We start from the raw sequence: 18,918 nt of genomic DNA, 5'->3' as shown, positions 1-18,918 counted from the left end.
TATTTGCAAGCTGTGTGGAAGATGACACTGGGATTGTGGATACTGCCATGTGCTGGCTTCACCCAGCCTGGCTGTGTTCCAGTCCTGCCCTGGTGTAATAAGCCAGTACCCTGTGGAGGTGCACTGGGTTTATTTAAAGAAATTATACCTGACCTGTGAGCTGATTTCTTAAAAATGTTTCAGGGGTAGGCAGGTTTTAGTGGTGTGCTTGTTAGGATTTGGCTGCAAGTGCTTGGGGGGGGTGTTAGAATCATAGAACCATTGAAGCATAAAGGCTGGTGTTGGGAAAGATGAAACAGGAAAGCCTTATAAATATGATTGCCTGACAAAAGATTTTGGGAATATGAAAACTATAAGCGACATCGAAATGAAAGCCACCTTTGAGATACCAAGTCTTAGTTACTGAACAACTGGAAAACAATGGTATGGCCGACTGAATGTAATCCCCTCTTGATTGAACAATACCCTCTGCTTGCAGACAGGTCCAAGGGTCAGAGCAGACCCTACTAGCTCAGCAGAAGGGGTCCAAAGAGTAGTTTTTAGAAGTTAAGATGTAACACTCTATGGTAATATAAGAACTCTTATAGGCTGTATGTAAATGCTATAGGATTTGTATCTTGTATTAGATTGGTTAGTGACAATTAGAATATTCAGTACAGAAGATGATTTATTGTATTGTAACCAGGACTTCAGACACTCCTTTTTACTACACTTTTTACTACACTCTTACTATACACTCTTACTGTAGACTCTTACTATTCTCTCTTTACTTACCCGCGTACTCTCTTGCTCTCTTGGGCCTGCTCAGAGCTGCCAGCTGCAGCTCTAAGCAGTGCCCCTATACCCACGCCCTTCGCAATAAACCGCATGTTCCAAGACCTGACTACAGAGATCTCTCGTCTCCGTCACCACCCGTCTCCCCCGACCATCCCACCGTCCGAACCCGCACCGAGCGACCCCGCCCCCCGCTCCTACAGTCTGGCGCCCATCGTGATTGCCGAACCCCCCAAGAACCTTCAGCCTGGCGCACAACGTGATTGAAAGCTCGGTTCAGCTTTCTCCATCTGTGGGAGACTTCTCCATGGACGGTAACTAAAAGACCAGTTATAGCCACCTAGAACGTGTCGTGAGCACGGCATACCGTTGCTGCGCATCGTAAAAGCCGGAGCTCTATAATTCTGCCGAGGCAGCCCTCGAGCACGGGGATTACCTGGAGCTCTTGGAGGGAATTGCCTGGCAGTCCTCGAGCACAGGCGGCCACTGCTGCGCAGCGGCTCCCTGGAGCTCTTTGAGGAAGTTTGCCGTGGCACCCCTCGAGCACGGACACGCTGCTAAGCAGTGCCGACTGGAGCTCTAAGGAGGGACCCTGCTGCGTGCCCCGAGCACAGGCGAGTAGTGCTCAGCACCGCCCGCACTGGAGCTCTTAGTGTGACCCACCCGTGAGGTCCTGAGCACGGAAAGCCGTTGCCAAGCGACGCCTAAAACCGGAGCTCTGAGAGAGGACCCAAAAGCAGCGTCCTGAGCGCCGAGTGGAGTGCCTGGCCAGCCCCCCACGACGGACCCCTGAGCAAGGACACTGCTCCTACGACATCTAAGTGAGTATCATACTGGTCTGATAATGGGACAAATGCACTCTGCCCATGACAGAGATCTCTATAAGCAACTTAAGCATTTACTAAGCTCTAGTTCAAGACAATTACCTAAACAGGAGCTAAAAAACCTCTTAGAATGGACTCTGATTAATTTCCCAAATGCTGACCGTTCAGCCGTCTTTACAAGAGACTTCTGGGACACAGTTGGGGTTAAGCTCTTTAATAATATTTCCTACCGGGATATGGCTGCCGCGCAGCTGCTCCCAGCTTGCAGAGCGCTGGTGGAGCTGTTTGCTGCGAAGGCGCCGCCCGCAGCAGTCACCCCGCCGAGCCCGGCTCCTGCTGCGAGCCCGCCCCTTGCCGCCGCGAGCCTGCAATGGGGCGCGGCCCCCGCCTCTCCGCCGGTCCTCGCGGCTCCAGTACCCGCGGTCCGGCTGACTCGCGCCGCCCCGCCCCCCGCGCTCGCGGTCCCGGCACCCGTTGCCCCGGCCCCAGCCACCCCTCCGGACCCTACGGCCCCTCCCACCATCCCCGCCCCCGCCATCCCGCTCGTCCCCGCTGTCCCGGCTCCCGCCCTCGGTTCCAGCGTCTTCGCGGCCCCGCCCCTCGCTTCTATCACCCCGTCCGCCAGCGTCTCCGCGACCCCGCCCCTTGCCCCTGCCCCCACGTGCCCCCCCGTTGCTGCCGTCATTGTTACCCCACCCCCCACTGCTGGCATATTCGTAGCCCCGCCCCCCGGCGATACCCCGGCGGGGGCAGCGGCCACCCCCCTGCTAGCTACGGGTGCTACCGCTCCCCCAGCCGCGCCGGTTATGGCCGTGGCTGCCATTATAGCCGGCCCCCCGCAAAGCCAAGCGGCGACCCTTCTTCCAGCCCCCCAGGTCCCCCTTGCCGCCACCGACACGGCGCCGGTGGTAGCTGATAGCCCATCCGCGTCCGTCGCTGCTGCGTCTTCACAGTCTCCTGCCGCTCCCGAACCACCAGTACCGACAGCGCCTGTCACGACCGCGCTGGGGCCCCCGGTGCCCCCGGTACACGTTGCCGCGGGAACCCTGCTCCCTCACCCTACCGTTCAAGCGCACACAGCACGCCCCGAGCTGTCCCCCAGCCCCGCGGCAGCACAGACGTCTATGTCTACTCCCGTCCCTGCCGGCGTCCCTGCGCAATCCCCCGATCCCGGCACACCATCGCTCGCGCTGGAACGCGGAGCGCCCCAGCCCTGCGAGCCACTTGCTGCTGGTGCCGCAGCGTCTGCACGAATGACTAGAGCCCCCTCCGTGCCTGCCGCTGCTCCAGCCCCGTCTCCCGGCACCGCCGCTCCGGCAGCGTCGTTCCTGCCCGCCGCACCACCACCCACCCCAGCCCAGCCTACAAGCTCCCAGCGGCAGCACGCCGTGATCCAGCCGCCGGCCCTCCTGCCTCCCGCCGCCCCGAGACCATCTCCTGCCGACAGAGCAGCTCTGCCGCCGCCGCCCGCCTCCGTGGCCCCAGACCGCACCCTGCTGTATCCACCGCAGCCTCCCGCTTCTCAGCTGCCAAACAGTGCAGTCCCACCGCCACCGGCATCCATGATCGTCCCATCGCCCCCTCCCTCGACCGCGGCCGCAGCCCCAGCCCCTGGTTCTGCAGTCCTGCCATCTCCCGCTCTCCCCGAACCGCCCGCCACACGGACTGCCGCCATCACAGCCTGCCACGTTGCCCTGATGACGCAACCCACGCATGCGCAATCGCTGCAACCCCCGGACCAGCGATATCACTCTGCTCACACTCCTCCAGTCGCAGCACCGCTCCCGGGACCAGCCGCACATCACCCCGCGGCTCCGCCGCCTGCCTCCCTGCCTCCGCCGCCGCATCCCGGAGCCAACCCAAGCAGCACCGAATCACTCCCGCACTCCCTCGAACACCCAGCCGCGCTATCGCCCTCCGCGCCCCTGGCACCGAATGGGACTACTTTGTATCACCAATCGATCGCACTGCCACAGCCAGGCACACAAGCCGTGCAACGAGGAGGGGGAGGGTGGAATATGACACCTGCTTTTATAAATACAGGACAGACTGAGAACTATTTTGCCCCTGCAAATGCCAACACCTTAATCCCAATACAAAACAATTCCGAAAAAGAATTAAGTCTGTTCCCAAACAGGTTCACTGTCCCCCCAGTGTTTGGGACAGACTCCTCAACCCAAAAAGAGACACTAAACCCTGAAAATTCGCCTGCGTTAATCCCAAAAGTAGAAAACTCCCAAAAATGTTTTAATAATTTTCAATTAACAGATTGGCATGAAATAAGACTCCAAATCTATAAAGATGAAAGTCTTAGTCTATTAGCTAAGCCTGTGATAGCTAGCCAACAGCCTAACAGTCCTAAAACGTGGGCTCCCATCCCCACTCTCGAAATTAAAGAACTAAAAAAGGCTGTAAGATACAGTGGCATTTGCTCACCGTATCTTAAACAACTGCTAAAAAGTACCCTAAAAGGAGCACATCAAACTTTAAAACGCATTTTAAATCAACAGAAAGGGGGAAAAGCCCAGGCTACACCTCAAAGAAGGTTGAATAAAGCCTTGTATGTTTTTAATTTCTTGAACGGCTCTGCAGAAGAGCCTGATCCCCCCATTTTCAGATATTTCTTGAACAATAAAAAAGCAAAACTGAAAAAACACCCCCCAGTTTTAATTAAGATTCTAGAATCAGGAAAAATAGAAAGACCATACAATCTCATAATGTGGGGAAAGGGATTTGCATGTCTCTCCACAGGTGAAGGAACCAAGTGGATTCCAGCAAAGAAGGTGAAGCTGTACCACGCATCAAAGCCTGTTGTCGGTTCCACTTCAGCCAGTGACCCCACGAGTAGAAGCCGAGAAGCTGTCACCCAAATGTGAACTATGCAGAACCACTGAGAGAAGATCATCTGCCAGAAACGGCTCAAGAAAAAAATGGAGTTCTAGTATTATTTGTGTAGATGCATGTTATTTTTTACCTTTTGTTTTTGTTTTTGCAGTGAAGCTTTACCTGTAAATCAACCAAAGACAAATGTCTGGGTTGCTTTAGCCAAATCTGCAGGCTCCGATACCATCTGTCTGTCTGACACAAGCCCTGACAAACCTTTCTCAACTTATAGAGTGCCTTTCCCAGAAGGTTTTAGTACAGTTACAAAACCTAAGGGACCTAGCTAACCAAATTACAACAGATAACCCGTCTTGGCTAGACAGTTTGTTTGATGGTTGGAGCTTTGCACCCTGGCTAAGGGAACTCTGTAAAATAGGCTTGATTATTCTAGTAGTAATAATTATAGTTCTAGTAGCAGTATCTTGTATACTTCAGTGTGTGCAAAAAATGACGAGTAGGACTGTGTCTAATATCTTAGTTGTTCATCGGAACGGGGGAGATGTTGGGAAAGATGAAACAGGAAAGCCTTATAAATATGATTGCCTGACAAAAGATTTTGGGAATATGAAAACTATAAGCGACATCGAAATGAAAGCCACCTTTGAGATACCAAGTCTTAGTTACTGAACAACTGGAAAACAATGGTATGGCCGACTGAATGTAATCCCCTCTTGATTGAACAATACCCTCTGCTTGCAGACAGGTCCAAGGGTCAGAGCAGACCCTACTAGCTCAGCAGAAGGGGTCCAAAGAGTAGTTTTTAGAAGTTAAGATGTAACACTCTATGGTAATATAAGAACTCTTATAGGCTGTATGTAAATGCTATAGGATTTGTATCTTGTATTAGATTGGTTAGTGACAATTAGAATATTCAGTACAGAAGATGATTTATTGTATTGTAACCAGGACTTCAGACACTCCTTTTTACTACACTTTTTACTACACTCTTACTATACACTCTTACTATAGACTCTTACTATTCTCTCTTTGCTTACCCGCTTACTCTCTTGCTCTCTTGGGCCTGCTCAGAGCTGCCAGCTGCAGCTCTAAGCAGTGCCCCTATACCCACGCCCTTCGCAATAAACCGCATGTTCCAAGACCTGACTACAGAGATCTCTCGTCTCCGTCACCACCCGTCTCCCCCGACCATCCCACCGTCCGAACCCGCACCGAGCGTCCCGAGTGACCCCCTTGCTCCTACAGGCTGGAAGAGACATTCAAGGTCATCCAGTCCAACCATCTGCCTGCCACTACCACTGTAACCCCTAAACCACATCATCCAGATGCCTCTTGAATACCTCCAGGCATTTGTGACTCCACTGCCTCCCTGGAAAACCTATTCTAACACCTGACTGCCCTAACAGTGAAATATTTTTTCTAATACCTAATCAGAATCTCTCCTGCCTCAGTCTAAGGCCATTTTCTCTAGCCCTCTCACTGCAGACATGGCAGGAGAGACTGATCTCACTGCAGCCTCCTCTGAGGGAGTTGTAGAGAGTGATGAGGTTCCCTCTGAGCCTTCTCATGAGACTAAACAACCTCAGTTTCTTCAGCGATTCTTTGTAATACATGTTTTCTACACATTTCATGAGCCTTGCTGCCTTTCTCTGGACATGATCCAGTGCCTCAAAATCCTTTTTAAACTGGGTGGCCCACAGCTAAATACAGCACTTGAGGTGTGGCATCACCAGTGCCCAGTAAGGGGGATGATCACTTCTCTAGTCCTGCTGTCTACTCTATCCCAGATACAGGCCAGGATGCCCTTGGCCTTCTTAGCTACCTGGGCACACACTGGCTCATGCTGTATCAACTGGCACCCCCAAGCTCTTTTCTGTCGAACAGCACGGGTTCTTATGCTCTTTCCAACAGAGTGGGCACTGATGTGCCAGGGGAACCTTTGCCTGTCAATCTAAACAAACTGATCACACAAGTCATTAACTGTATGTATAGAGTTTCATGGAATCTTACAATCACAACATGGTTTAGATTGGAAGAGATCTTAAAGATCATCTAGTTCCGCTCCCCCACCACGGGCAGGGACACCTTCCACTAGAACAGGTTACACAAAACCCCATCCAGCCTGGCCTTGAACACTTCCAGGGATGTGGCATCCAACAAGACCTCTGAGCAACCTGTGCCACTTTCCCCAACTCACAGTATTGCGCACGTATGTCGTGTGAAACAGCACTTAGAGCTGCAGGGGAAAAAAAGAAAAAGGCGCAATTGCTGTGGAGAAGGGCTGGGTGGAGTTCCAGGTCCCGGCAGCCCGGGCGTGCCCCGGGGCGGGGCGGCTGCTCCCGGCTGCAGGCGAGGCGGGAGGGGGCGGGCGGAGTAGCCGCGTCCCTACGTGGGTCGGCAGGGTTTCCCGACCTCGCCGGCTTCTTTTGGCATAGGCTCGGAACTCCTTTCCCCGGGCGTGGAGTAGGAGCTCTCCCGACGCTGCCCGGGGAATGCCGGCCGGGCCGGTGCCGCTGCAGGTGAGGGGTCTGCCAGCGGGATCGGGACGGAACAAGGGGACACGGGAGGACACGGGAGACGGGGCTGGAGCCGCCCCCGGAGAGGGCGTGCGGTGAACGGCAGCACCCACGGGGAGGGTCGGGGCTCTGTGCTGGCTGCCCGAAGGGAGCAGCAGCACTTTCCTGGAGAGGTGCAGAGCTTAACTTCCAAATGGGACAGAACCCGGGCCCCTGCGCCTCTGTGGGCTGCAGAAACCCCGAAGGGAGAAGGTCAGCGGTGGGGTTTGAGGTGACGATCCCACATTCCGCTCCAGAAACATCGGGAATGGTGTGCCAGTCACCTGCCAGGCAGTAGCCCTAGGGACTTCCCAAAAGGCCGCTTGCCTTCGGTCACTGAGGAGTGAGCCCTCTACTCGCGGTACCGGTCCTGCGCACCAGGCGGTGCCCACGGGGTGCTGATGCTCCTGTCCCTTCTCTCTCTCCTGCCTAGGAAGAGCCATTCTCCCGACCCCGGAAGGCCTTGGCACAGCTCGCCAGTCTCTGTGTTCGGGGGTTTATGTGGCAATCAGAGCAGAATGGATCGGTATCGATATTTCATCTTTAACCAGAAGAACATGGTCGTGCTGGGGATGTTCCAGATAGCCTTCAGCACCGTGTGTGTCACCAGTGGGTTCATAGATGGCATTTTCAGAACAGAGTCTCAGCTGGGCAAATCCAGAGCTCCAATTTGGGCTGGCATGGTAAACTCATGCTATGTTTGCTATGCTTTGTTCTGCAGTGCTTTTTCTCCCCACTGCTACCTCCTAGTACTCATACTGGTAGTGGGGAGGGAAGCCAGGATTTCTTGCCAGCTCTTCCCTTGTTTTATCCTTTGAACTCAGTTAATAAAAATTTCCTTATCATGATATAGGCAGAGGAGTGCAAGCAGACTTCCCTCTGAAGGAACTAAATTAAATACATTTCTGCTGCATAATGTAGAAAATGGGGCATAGTGACAATTGACAGGGGGGTTTTTTTGCAGAACTACAGTGACCACAGAGAAGCCACCAAAGATTAGGAGGGAAACACTTCATTCTCTGGTCGGGTAGATGAGCATCTGGGTGATGATCTCTGTCCCACAGCACAGTGCCCCTAATTTTGGTACTGCAGTGAGGAGTGGGCAGGAGGTATCCCTGCTCCCTGGCATTCAGCACCCTGATTTACCCTCCTGAGCCATGCTGCAAGGAAATTGCACTGAAGAGCTCTCTCTAGTGCAGAGGCTACCTATCTCCTTTCATTAGTATATTTCTTTCCTCTACAAGGTGCATATGGACCACCTTAAATCAGACTTATTCAATCAGTTTCATTGTTTTGCCCTACCCATAAAGCTCGAGCTAGCAGTAGCAAGGCTGTGCACGTAGCAAGTAGGCAAGATGCATCTCACCCATGTCCTGCCTCCCAGGAGATGCTACAGAGGAAAAGAGAATATGAGCAATTCTCTTCCCATGTCTGATGCAGCCATTACTCTGATCCAAGCCTTGAAAACAAGGGCTTTTCATTACTCTGTAGTAGTTTATCTTCCAAATCTGATACTAGTCTCCCAGTTGCCAACTCCTTTTGTGCTCTACAGGTGATGGGAGTCCCAGGCATCCTGGCTTTGTTCTCCTCGCAGAGGAAGAATCCATTTCTTGTAAGCTAGAGGGGCAGATGGGTGTTTGTATGTATGGGGCAGGGGCAATATGTTGGGGCAATCAAAAGCAATATGAGGAGGGAATGATCTGACTGGTCCTCCTGCAGGATTAAGAGCTTATTTCTTTGAGTTATCTTCACAAAAGCTGCTGTGTTCATAAGCGAGAAGAGGATGCAGTGTTGCCTTGCTTTCTGCTGTAGCAGACAGACATTGGGCCTAACAAAAGGCAAAAATCTGTAAAAACACTTGGTTTCAATGCTTTTCTTTTGGTGGTCCTTCATGTTGTTAAGCACTGTGTACACTAAAATATGAAATGAGTTAAGAGGCTTGCATTTCCTAGGCAGGTTTCTCCAGCCGTGTAAACTCCAACAGGGGATATTGTATATAAGTAAGAGAGCTCAAAGACAAAGTCTTTGGGAAGCACCTCTGATTAATATTCAGGACTCGGCTGTAGCTCAGAAATTCAGTATTACGAAAACCTCTACTTCTCTGTGTTTGGCTTCTAAGTGACTGTTGCTACTGGGGACGTTGTATTGTTATGGTAGGTTAAAGACTACATCTAATGCTTGTATTTGCCAAAGGACAACTTTAATTCCTCCTCCCCTTCTTTTTCTCACTAAAATTCTCTGTCTATCTAGGTGAATGTACTGATAGTTGCCTCCATAGTCTCTTGTGTTGCCATCCTCATTGTAATAGTTTACAGCTCCTTCACACTGAAGTATGGTGAAGAGGAGGAGCTGAGTTCTGCCCCAGTCCATGTTATCCATACTGTAAGTATTGATATAATGATTATTACTGGGAACATGACGCCCTTAATCTGCAAACAGTACCAGATGTGGCTTACAAACGGAACCAGATTTCTAGGAGGGATGACACTAGCTAGGTCAGGTTGGCTGCTTTTGCTTCTGAGTGCAAAGGGGTGGTGTGGGTTGAGCCATGAAAAAATACTGGTGCTGCTCAGGGAAATGTGCTGAGAGTATCCCTGCCCTGGTTTGAGACAGTGATTTCAAGGCTCGAATCTTTCCAGCAGGCACCTCAGGTGATAAAGTTAACAGCAGTTACAGGTCACCTGGTTAAACCTGGTGTTATTTCAAGTGTATCCTCCACAGTACAGCTGAAGAGAAGTAATGAAGCCCTTTTGTATCTCCAACCTACAAGCAATGGCTTGCTGTGGGGGTGAAGGCATTCCAGATAGATGAAGCTGATCATTAGTTTATTGCAGGACAAATCTATAAGGTGCAGTGCAGCAAGATGATGTTTCTCATATTCATTATGAAGAAGAGCAGCCGTTCCTTGGGTTTTTACTCATTGTTAAAGCTATTTCCAAACCCAATGCCATTGCACAGCATCTTACATTTAATCATCAGTCTTACTTCACTGCTTGCTCTGTTTGAGGTTCACACTTGGTTTGTTTTTCAGAACACAGAAAAACGTTAAATAACACTGACTATGAATCAATCTCCTATCAGGCAATCAAAGCATTCTTGCAGTCATTAGATTATTTTTTGGTGGGGAGTGTCACTTTTTGAATATGGCTTTGCTGTCTCCTTTTCTGTTTGCAGAGGTTTGCACTCAATAAAGTTGTCAAGGGTGCTAACATAGCCATGCTGGCTGTATCCATCTGCAGTGCATTTTTTGTGCTGGCCATGGCTTACTTGGGATGCCTGAGTCTTCCACGCTGCTCCTGCTATGACAGTGTAACTGGGATGGTGAGTGAGGAGCCCAGGGCACAAGTTTATTTATACTGAGGGCAGGTGAGAGGGGAAGAAACTGGGGAAAAAGTCTGTTTTTCTCCTATAAATCTAGTCTCAGCTCCTACGTCAGTCATGCAGGGCTAATTCTAAGAAATCAAGTGGGATGTTAGAAGGGTTTTATATTTCTTATATTTTCTCCTTTTACTATCTTCCTCTTATTTACAGTCTCACGTAAGATCTCATATAGGTTATCTCTATTTTCCAAACCATTTGTGGTGAAGCTACTGTGGTCCCATTTCCCATGAATTCCTGCTGTCCTCAAAAACTGCTTCTCTCATCTTTAAGCCAACAGTTGCTTCTGGTGCAGCATTACGAATACTCACTGGTACTTAAACACTGGAACTTCAAATTCAGTAATAAAAGTATCTCCTGTACTGTGTGTGAAGTGTAGGGGTGCTGACATATATCATTTACTTCTCATTCATAAGGACTCTGCCTCAAGTGGTGGTGCACACAGTGTCTCTGCTAAGTGAGCTCAGTAATAAATACCAATTACTTCTCTACTAGAGCAATTCTGATGCTGTGTCATTAAACATGTACATCAGACCATTTGGTTTGGTAAGGAATTAATGGGTGCAGGCCACAAGGCAGCTGTTCCTGAATAAAGACACTGAGTGGGTAATGTGAGCCTGCTTTAAACTTTCAAACTAAAACTTGTTAGAGGAGTGAACTGCACAGACTTTTAAAATTAGTTCAGGTGTATCTTCTTGAACAAATTTCCAGGTGAGGTATTTGATGGTGCTTTTTTTTTCATAGGAATGGTTGCAACCTAGTGAGGACCAAAATCAGACTGTGGAAATGGTTTGTGCTGTACAAAGTGAGTAACTCTTTTGCCTCCATGTATCTGGATGTTCACCAGGGATGAGGAAGGAACATTCTGAATAAGATTTACATCCCAGTCCAAAATCCTGTTAACTAAAAGGATTAACAGGATCCTCAGGATTTTGTGCAAACATCTATACCAGGTTTAATGGTTTTCTCTTTCTTTTCTCACACAGGCCCTGGGGGGAGAATTTTTAACTTCAGAGATCGGTTTCTGGCCCAGGATGTAGATGCAGAAGAAGACACATCCAAACCTCCACCATATATCAGAATGACTTGAAAAAGTAGCCAAATGTGGCAAGAGAGATGCAATAAGTTCTTAAAGATGGTTATGCACTTTTCCTTGGCCTTTTGAAAAACACACACAGAAAGAGAGAACTACTGAATGCCCAACACTGAGCAGAGATCAAAGTGCAGAGGGAAAGATCTGCAGGTGATTTTGTACTTTCAGACTTTGTATAGTGAAACTACCTTATTGCCTCTGGAAAGTGAGAGCATTTTTTCCTCCAGCTTTTGTACTCAAATCACGTCTTATTTCACTAGAATTCATCATGCAATTTGTGTAGCAGTTTTAGCCTTAGGCATTTAAATATTAAATACAATTCCTTTTTCTTCAACTGTTATCTCAATTACTCCTTCTTACTGCATTAATTATTTGGATGATAATGAAGGACCCACTTCATCTTTGAGCTTCAGAGTGTTTTCTTCTTGGTAGGAATGGAGGTTTTTAATATCAAACCTTGATAACACCATTCAGGTACCGCTGTCAAAATGTGGCTTCTGTGGGATGTACATGTGTCAGTACAATTAGTTTTAGTGCTGAAGTGTAACTAGAGTGGAGCAGGAACTGCAGCTGCAGTAGCTCCTCCTATGAAGTAACTTAAATATAATGAATTCAGCTCAAGTTTTCCTATTTCTACTTTGTAGATTGAAAGTTTAAAAGAAATCCTTATTTTAGAGCCCATTCTGCTAAAATTTAGTACAGATTTAGACCAAGGTCTTTTGTTGTATTCTCTCTAGGGGGCCTCTTGGTCCTCTAGACCAAGGAATTACAGTTTCCAGTCAGGTTCTGTCATCTCCTGAAGTACACAGAATTCGCATATGTACTTTATGTTTCAGTTTTAGGTGAATGTCAAGTGTTTATCTTGCCTTCAGACCTTGAGCAGGAAGTGGTAGATGACTTATCCCATGATATAGATTAACAAAGCATTTGAACAGGGCCTGGAAAATAAGCTCCCATCTTGAGACAGTGGGTAGTAGCGTAAGTGATGCCCACCATGAGCTATGTAACTCCAGGAATGATCTCATATAAAACTTCTCTAATTGCAGCAAGTAAGGTACTTTTCATGGTCCCAAGAGAAGAGTTGTTCTTATTTTTTTCTCTAAAGACTGAAGTCCTTTTCATAATGCTGGTAAAGGGACTCCAATACCTAAATGGCTTTAAACTAAAGGGGGTGGGTTTGGATTAGATACTGGGAAGAAATTCTTCCCTGTGAGGATAGTGATGCTCTGGCACAGGTTGCCCAGAGAAGCTTTGGATGCCCCATCCCTGAAAGTTCAAGGCCAGGTTGGATGGGGTTCTGAGCAACATGGTCTATTGAAAGGTGTCCCTGCCTGTGGCAGGGGAATCAGGATGAGGTGATCTTTAAGGTCACTTCCAAACCATGTTATGATTCTGTGATGATTCTATGAAGATGTTATACAGCTTTTGTTGTAATCTTGAACAGAGAAAGAGTCTGAGCCACGTATTGAGGAAGTCCCAGTGAACTCTGGCACCCCTTTGTGCGTAAGGTGCTTGCCAAGTGCCTCTATTACTGACTTCAACCATTAGAATTATTGATGTCTAGGAATATCTCAGATCAAGAGAGCAGCCCTAACCACCAGGCTCCCTCCACAACCCTTCTCAGGTCACATACTGCTTCCTCCACTGCCCAGCTTCAGCCAGGGAAGCTGTCTCCATCTTTGGATGCTTGGGCCAGCACCTTAACTTGGGCCTGCAGGTCCTACTCTGGCAACTGGAGGCTTAACTATGTGCCACAGTAGCCAGATTCCTCCTGACTTTGGCTCTAAATGTCTTCATGTGTTTGCCTGCAGAGCCACAGGAGGGTTGAGGTTGGAAGGGGCCTCTGGGGATCAACTAGTCCAACCCCCTCCTATGCCAACCAAAACACAGCTGGTGTCTTGTTCATTTGGAGGTGTCAATGTTTGAATTGCTTTAATATAGTAATTCAAACGTTGTGATTCAAAAAGGGACGCTGTGCTTTTTCCTCGGAAATAGTGCCTGTCAGCAGGCATCAAAGCACCGAGTGTGACTGCTCTCCCTGTCCTCAGACACTTCTGGCACAACTCCACACCATCTGCAATGAAATGCTGGGAAGTTTCTTCTTGATTAACACAAACTGTTGTTCTTGTACATCAAAAGAAAGTAAGACTCCCTGAGAGGGTATTTGGCTCACTGATAGCTGAAAACAGCATGGCTCTGGTTAGTCTAAAACTGCTCAGCTTCTGCATCATTTCTGGGTGAGAATTACGGTCCCATCCAGAAGTGCTGTTCCATAACCAGTCATTGCAGTGTGACATACTGAGCATAATTCAACAGTGTTTGACTGCTGGTTGAACAGGCGGTTTGCTTTTATTGTGAGTGTGCAGAGCAACACATCACTAGTCCTTGTTCAAGTGCTGTGCTGTTTCCATTGGCTCAGGCTGATAATTCCTGGGATGAGGGTGGCAGTGTGTCTTAGTTTGAAAGACAGGTGTCTGCCAAAGGAAGGCAGGAGTCCCCCTTGAAATGAAAAAGAAAATGCAACCCCCTTCCCTCCGAATTATTATAATTTCGAAATTAAGGGGCTTTCAGGCAAAGATATGAGGAACAGGAATAACAGTTCTTTACTATTATATATATATATGTATACAAAACAAGTCAAACAAACAGCAATAACTCTGGCAGTAACAGCAAACAATCCCAAACCCAGTCCCAGCCTTCTCGGCTGTCGGGCCCTTTCCCCTCGGGTGCAGTTCCGCTCGCAGCCGGCAGGGGCGCTGGCGGCTCCCGGTGAGCAGGGCAGGTGCGATGGTTCCCCCGCGGCTGCAGGGGGCGCTCCGGAGCGAGCTCGGGGAGCACGCGGCACTGGCGGCCTGGGATCCCGGGAAGGGATGGGACAAAGGCTTCACAAACCCCTGGGCAGCCGATCCCGGTGTCCGGCCGGACCCTCGGGAACAGCAGGCTGGAACAGCAGGGACAAGCACAAATCCTGGGTGGCAGACGAGATGTATCAAACTCCAGAGCTGCAGTGAGAACCCCTGGAGGTCTCAGCAGGCAGGATGTGTGCGGCTACAAAGTAGCGAAGGCTTGAAGCAACAGCGGGGGCAGGGTGGCTGCAGCCCGGCTCCCAGTGGGGCAGGGAAGGCGGGCTTGGGAATCCTGGGGTTTCCCTGGTAGAAAGAAGGCAGCCTAGAGCAGAAAGCCTGCAGTGCTGACGAGGCTGAGCACCCACTGCCCACACACTCAGGTGAAAGAGAGTAACCTCTTGGACCACACCCTTAGTGGCTAGGTCCCTTTTCCTCCCAACGTATCCAGCAATTTGTCCCCTTGGCAACATATATGGGGAAAATTCCTCAAGAGGGAAAAAAACAGAAAGGGAACTGCCAAAACCCCAACACAGTGCCACCACAGCTGCTGCAGGTCAGGTCCTTCGGGCACACCTCTGGGGCACAAGCCAAGTACCCAGCCTGGCTTTGAAAGCCTTTGATCGGTGGCATTTAGTGACAGGTGTGGCAGGTACTCTTTTGGCTGTGAAACAGCCTTAGCAGCAGATATTGAAGTATTAGGGCATAAAAGAGAAGTATGCTCTATGCTACTTCTAAATAAAAATGTATGCAATTGATTCATCAGCAGCTATAAACTGGCTTATTTCTAATACAGTCCTTCTAGTGGTGCAACTATTGCAGATCACTCAGAGACACATGATTTCAACGATTCTTTCTACAAAAGTGGGGATTTCTCGAAAAATGACAGCTGCAGAAGGAAATTGGTGGAAACTGATTACTAGTTTAATGTCACTCCTCTTTGGTTAGCATTGCAGAAAATATATTCCTGACTGCAGTTTCCAGTGCTGTATTTAGCAGCCCGTTCCACTTGCAAAGTACGATACCTTCCCAGAGCCTGCCTGCATCTCCAGGGATATTCCATGGCTTGTGTCACATCCAGCTTTTACTGGTGAAGTCAGGTGGAGTTATGGACCCCCAAGCATTTAGTGCTCACCTTGTGTCAGCATTGCTTGTATTAAAGACAAGGCGTTTACATAAAAAAACCTTCTTTACCTCAAGTAGGCTGAGACAAACATTACCCTATTTCCTGATGCACAAAACAAGGCATACAGAATCCCCGGATGGATAAAAGCAAAGCCTGCCAGCCTCTCCATTAGCAGTGGTCAGAGTTAATCACCTGGTGTAATCAGAAGGTTAATCAGGGAAGTAGATTCTGGAGGTTAATGTTCAACTAAGGGCAAAGAATTTTTTTGAAGTCATTTCCTCAACAGAAGGGGCAGGAGGTGAGGGAGAGGAGAGAAAGAGGAGGGATCTTCGTCATGGTGAGGATCAGGGAACCCTTTCAAGCACTTCTTTGACAACAAGCCTGTTTTGAGATTTTTTAATATATATCTATTTTTTTATATTTATATTTATTAATTTATATCTGAATTTTTATTTTTCATTGATATATGTTTGGTGCAGTTCCTCCCCTGTGCTGCTGGGTTGCTGGTGTTCAGGGTCAGGGCAGTCTTTCCTGGGCATGAATGTCCTTTCCCCTTTGCTGGCAAAAGGCAGTGAGAAACCAGGGGATAAAAAGTCACAGTTCTGCATCTCCATAGCCCACCCTGTTCCAGAAAGAAGTAGTTGGAAATTGAAGTAAAGCTTCACTATAGGTAGATGAACTGGCCTAAAATATTTTGAGTTGGGAGTACATAGGTCTTGCTCTTTAAACATGGTGCTGACTACTAGGAAAAGGCAGGCTACAGAAGAAAGCCTTAAAAGAGCTGGGAAAGGACAGGAGTAGTACTAATGAATCGAAATACAGATACGTTCTGAAAATAGGAAGTGGTATTTGCCTGCAGATGAGAGGAGAAACATTCTGGTTTTTGGTTTCTGGGGTTTTTTTCTTATAGTCAGTAGAAACCCCACCTAATATAAGAAGCACAACATGCATTTTTTGGAGTCAGACTGTGTGATTTCTTGTTTCTTAGGATCATAACCAACAGACTTCTTTAGGTTGGAAAGGACATTTAAGATCATGGAGTCCAACCATTGCTCCTTATAGGTCCCCTCCAAACTGAGATATGATTCCATGGTTCTCCAGCACTGACAGTGTGTAAGTACAGGGAAAAATACTTGGACTTACCACTAACTTGAGGAGGGAAAGCTCATCAAAGCAAACAGCATTTCCCAGCCTTCCCTAGCAGCTTCTCCATAAAAACAGGAACTGCTTTGTCCTGCACCTCTTCAGGTCAGTCTAACCCTAGCACATTATCAAACTGCACAGTTTCACTTGCACTTTCTGAGCTGCTGTAATGTCTCTTCTCTTCTCTTCTCTTCTCTTCTCTTCTCTTCTCTTCTCTTCTCTTCTCTTCTCTTCTCTTCTCTTCTCTTCTCTTCTCTTCTCTTCTCTTCTCTTCTCTTCTTTTTTTTTTTTTTGGTAGTTTCAGCTTCAGTTACAGAAATGTGCATTCTCTTTCATTGACTTGTTATTTATGTCATCTTAATTTAAAATTACTTTGTTTCATAGTTCATGTTTCATCCTCTGGCTTCTGTCCACTACATGATTTTAAGTACACTCATCACTTTCTTTTTAGTCAATATTAGTTGCTGTATATGTTATGTTTATGGTGGAAAAGTACCTGCAAATATTGCTAGGCCCTTGCCTCCCACCCAATAACCGTAAGACTGATTCAGGATGACAGATGGTGTTTTCAGTTTCCAAATTCTTTGCTCTAAGTGTATCTTATAACAGTTCCTTCTGTGTTTCTTGTTTTGTCTGATGCAGGCAGGATCCCAACCCCAAATGACCTAAGTTTTTGCTTCATCCAACAGTTCTTCACCCATAGAACCTGAGAGCTGGAGCTTTAAAGCAGATGCTAGAGCTGGAAAACCACCAGTGTCATGTACCACACATCAAAAAGAGTTGGAATTCCACACAGCACACCCCCACGTGTTGCATTATGATGCCAATATATGCATGGTGATCAAAAATACATATATGTGAATATACATGTTTTCTGGCTATCATTTTAAATTATCGTGGTTTGACACTGGTTTAAACACCAGGTACCCACGAAAACCGTAACAAAGGGCTTATGCATTGAGATAAGGACTGGGAGAAAGCTCTTTTAAGGCCAAAACAGGCTCAAATTTAAAGGTATAAAGTAAATTTATTATTAACAGAGTCAGAGTAGGATAATGAGAAGTAAAATAAGCCTTTAAAACACCTTCCCCCTCCCCCCCCCCCAGCCCCTCCATCCTTCCCACTGATAGTGCAGGGAGACAGGGTGTGCGGGTTTTTGGTCAGTTCATCACTCGAGGAGTTTCTCTTCTGCTATGCCGTGGGGTCCTTCCCACAGGTGATAGATCTCCATGAACTTCTCCAGCGTGGCTCTAATTTCACGAGCAGCAGTCCTGCCCAACCTGCTGTAACATGAGTCCCCCCCATGAGCAAAACAGTTTTCCCAGAACTGCTGCGACGTGGGTCACCGGTCCACGAGGTGCAGTCTTTTAAGGATAGGCTGCTCTAGTTTGGAAGCAAGGGCTTTCTCTCTCTATCTCTGGAAGCCAGGGCCCCCACTGGATTGCATCTTTTCTGGCCTCCACTTGCTCCAGTGTGGGCACCTTTCCCACAGGCTGCAAGCAGATTTCTGCAACCCCCCATGGATGTCATGGATTACAGGGAGAGAGTTTGTTTTATTATAGTCCTCACCATGGCTTGCAGAAGAATCTCAGCTCTGATATTTGCAGCACCTCCTCCCCCTCTTTCTTTCCACTGCCCTTGGTGCCGCCAGGTTGGTTTTCTCCACGTTCTCACTTGCTCCTCTTCTCTGACCAGAGGGAATAAAAAACTTGTTGCTCATAAGTACCATTGCTAACAAATTCCACTGATTCAAAGATTTCTGCAGGATCTTGCAGCACTGAGAGGTTGACCTCATCTAGGTTCCACGTTGGGGAATCACTCGCCATATTTCTGCTGCCAGCCATGTGGCAGGGCAGTCACCGCCACTGCAGCACTGGTGCCATTCAATGCCTCTCTTCATGCGGGGCGCCAGGAAGGAGAAGCCGCTGTCGCCAACCCTGCCCTTCCGCCCACAGCAGGGCTGGCTAAAGGTGGCCAGGCAGGCAAAGCTTGCTGCCAGCCATGCCAAGATGGCAGCGGCCGCACAGCTGCGGCAGCCCCATGGCTGCGCAGCGGTGCCAGGATGGTCCAAGGGTGGTGCCTTGCCACCTCCGGGAAAAAGCTGGACCTGTGTGGTTTTGATTTTCTTCTTAAATATGTCATCACAGAGGCATTACCAGCCTCTCTAATTGGGCAAGCAGCATGTCCATCTTCAGAGCCATCAGAGATTGGCTCTGTCAGACATGGTGGAAGCTTCTAGAAGCTTCTCACAGAAGCCACTTCTGTGGCTTCCTCCTACCCGCCCCCCCATCCAAAAACTAGGCTGTGTTAAACCAACACAGTATATATAAAGAAAATCTTA

This window comes from Coloeus monedula, assembly GCF_965178545.1.
Source record: "Coloeus monedula genome assembly, chromosome: 5".
Taxonomy (NCBI): Eukaryota; Metazoa; Chordata; class Aves; order Passeriformes; family Corvidae; genus Coloeus; species Coloeus monedula.
The sequence above is the reverse complement of the archived record's forward strand: the minus strand, read 5'-3'. Positions refer to the sequence as shown.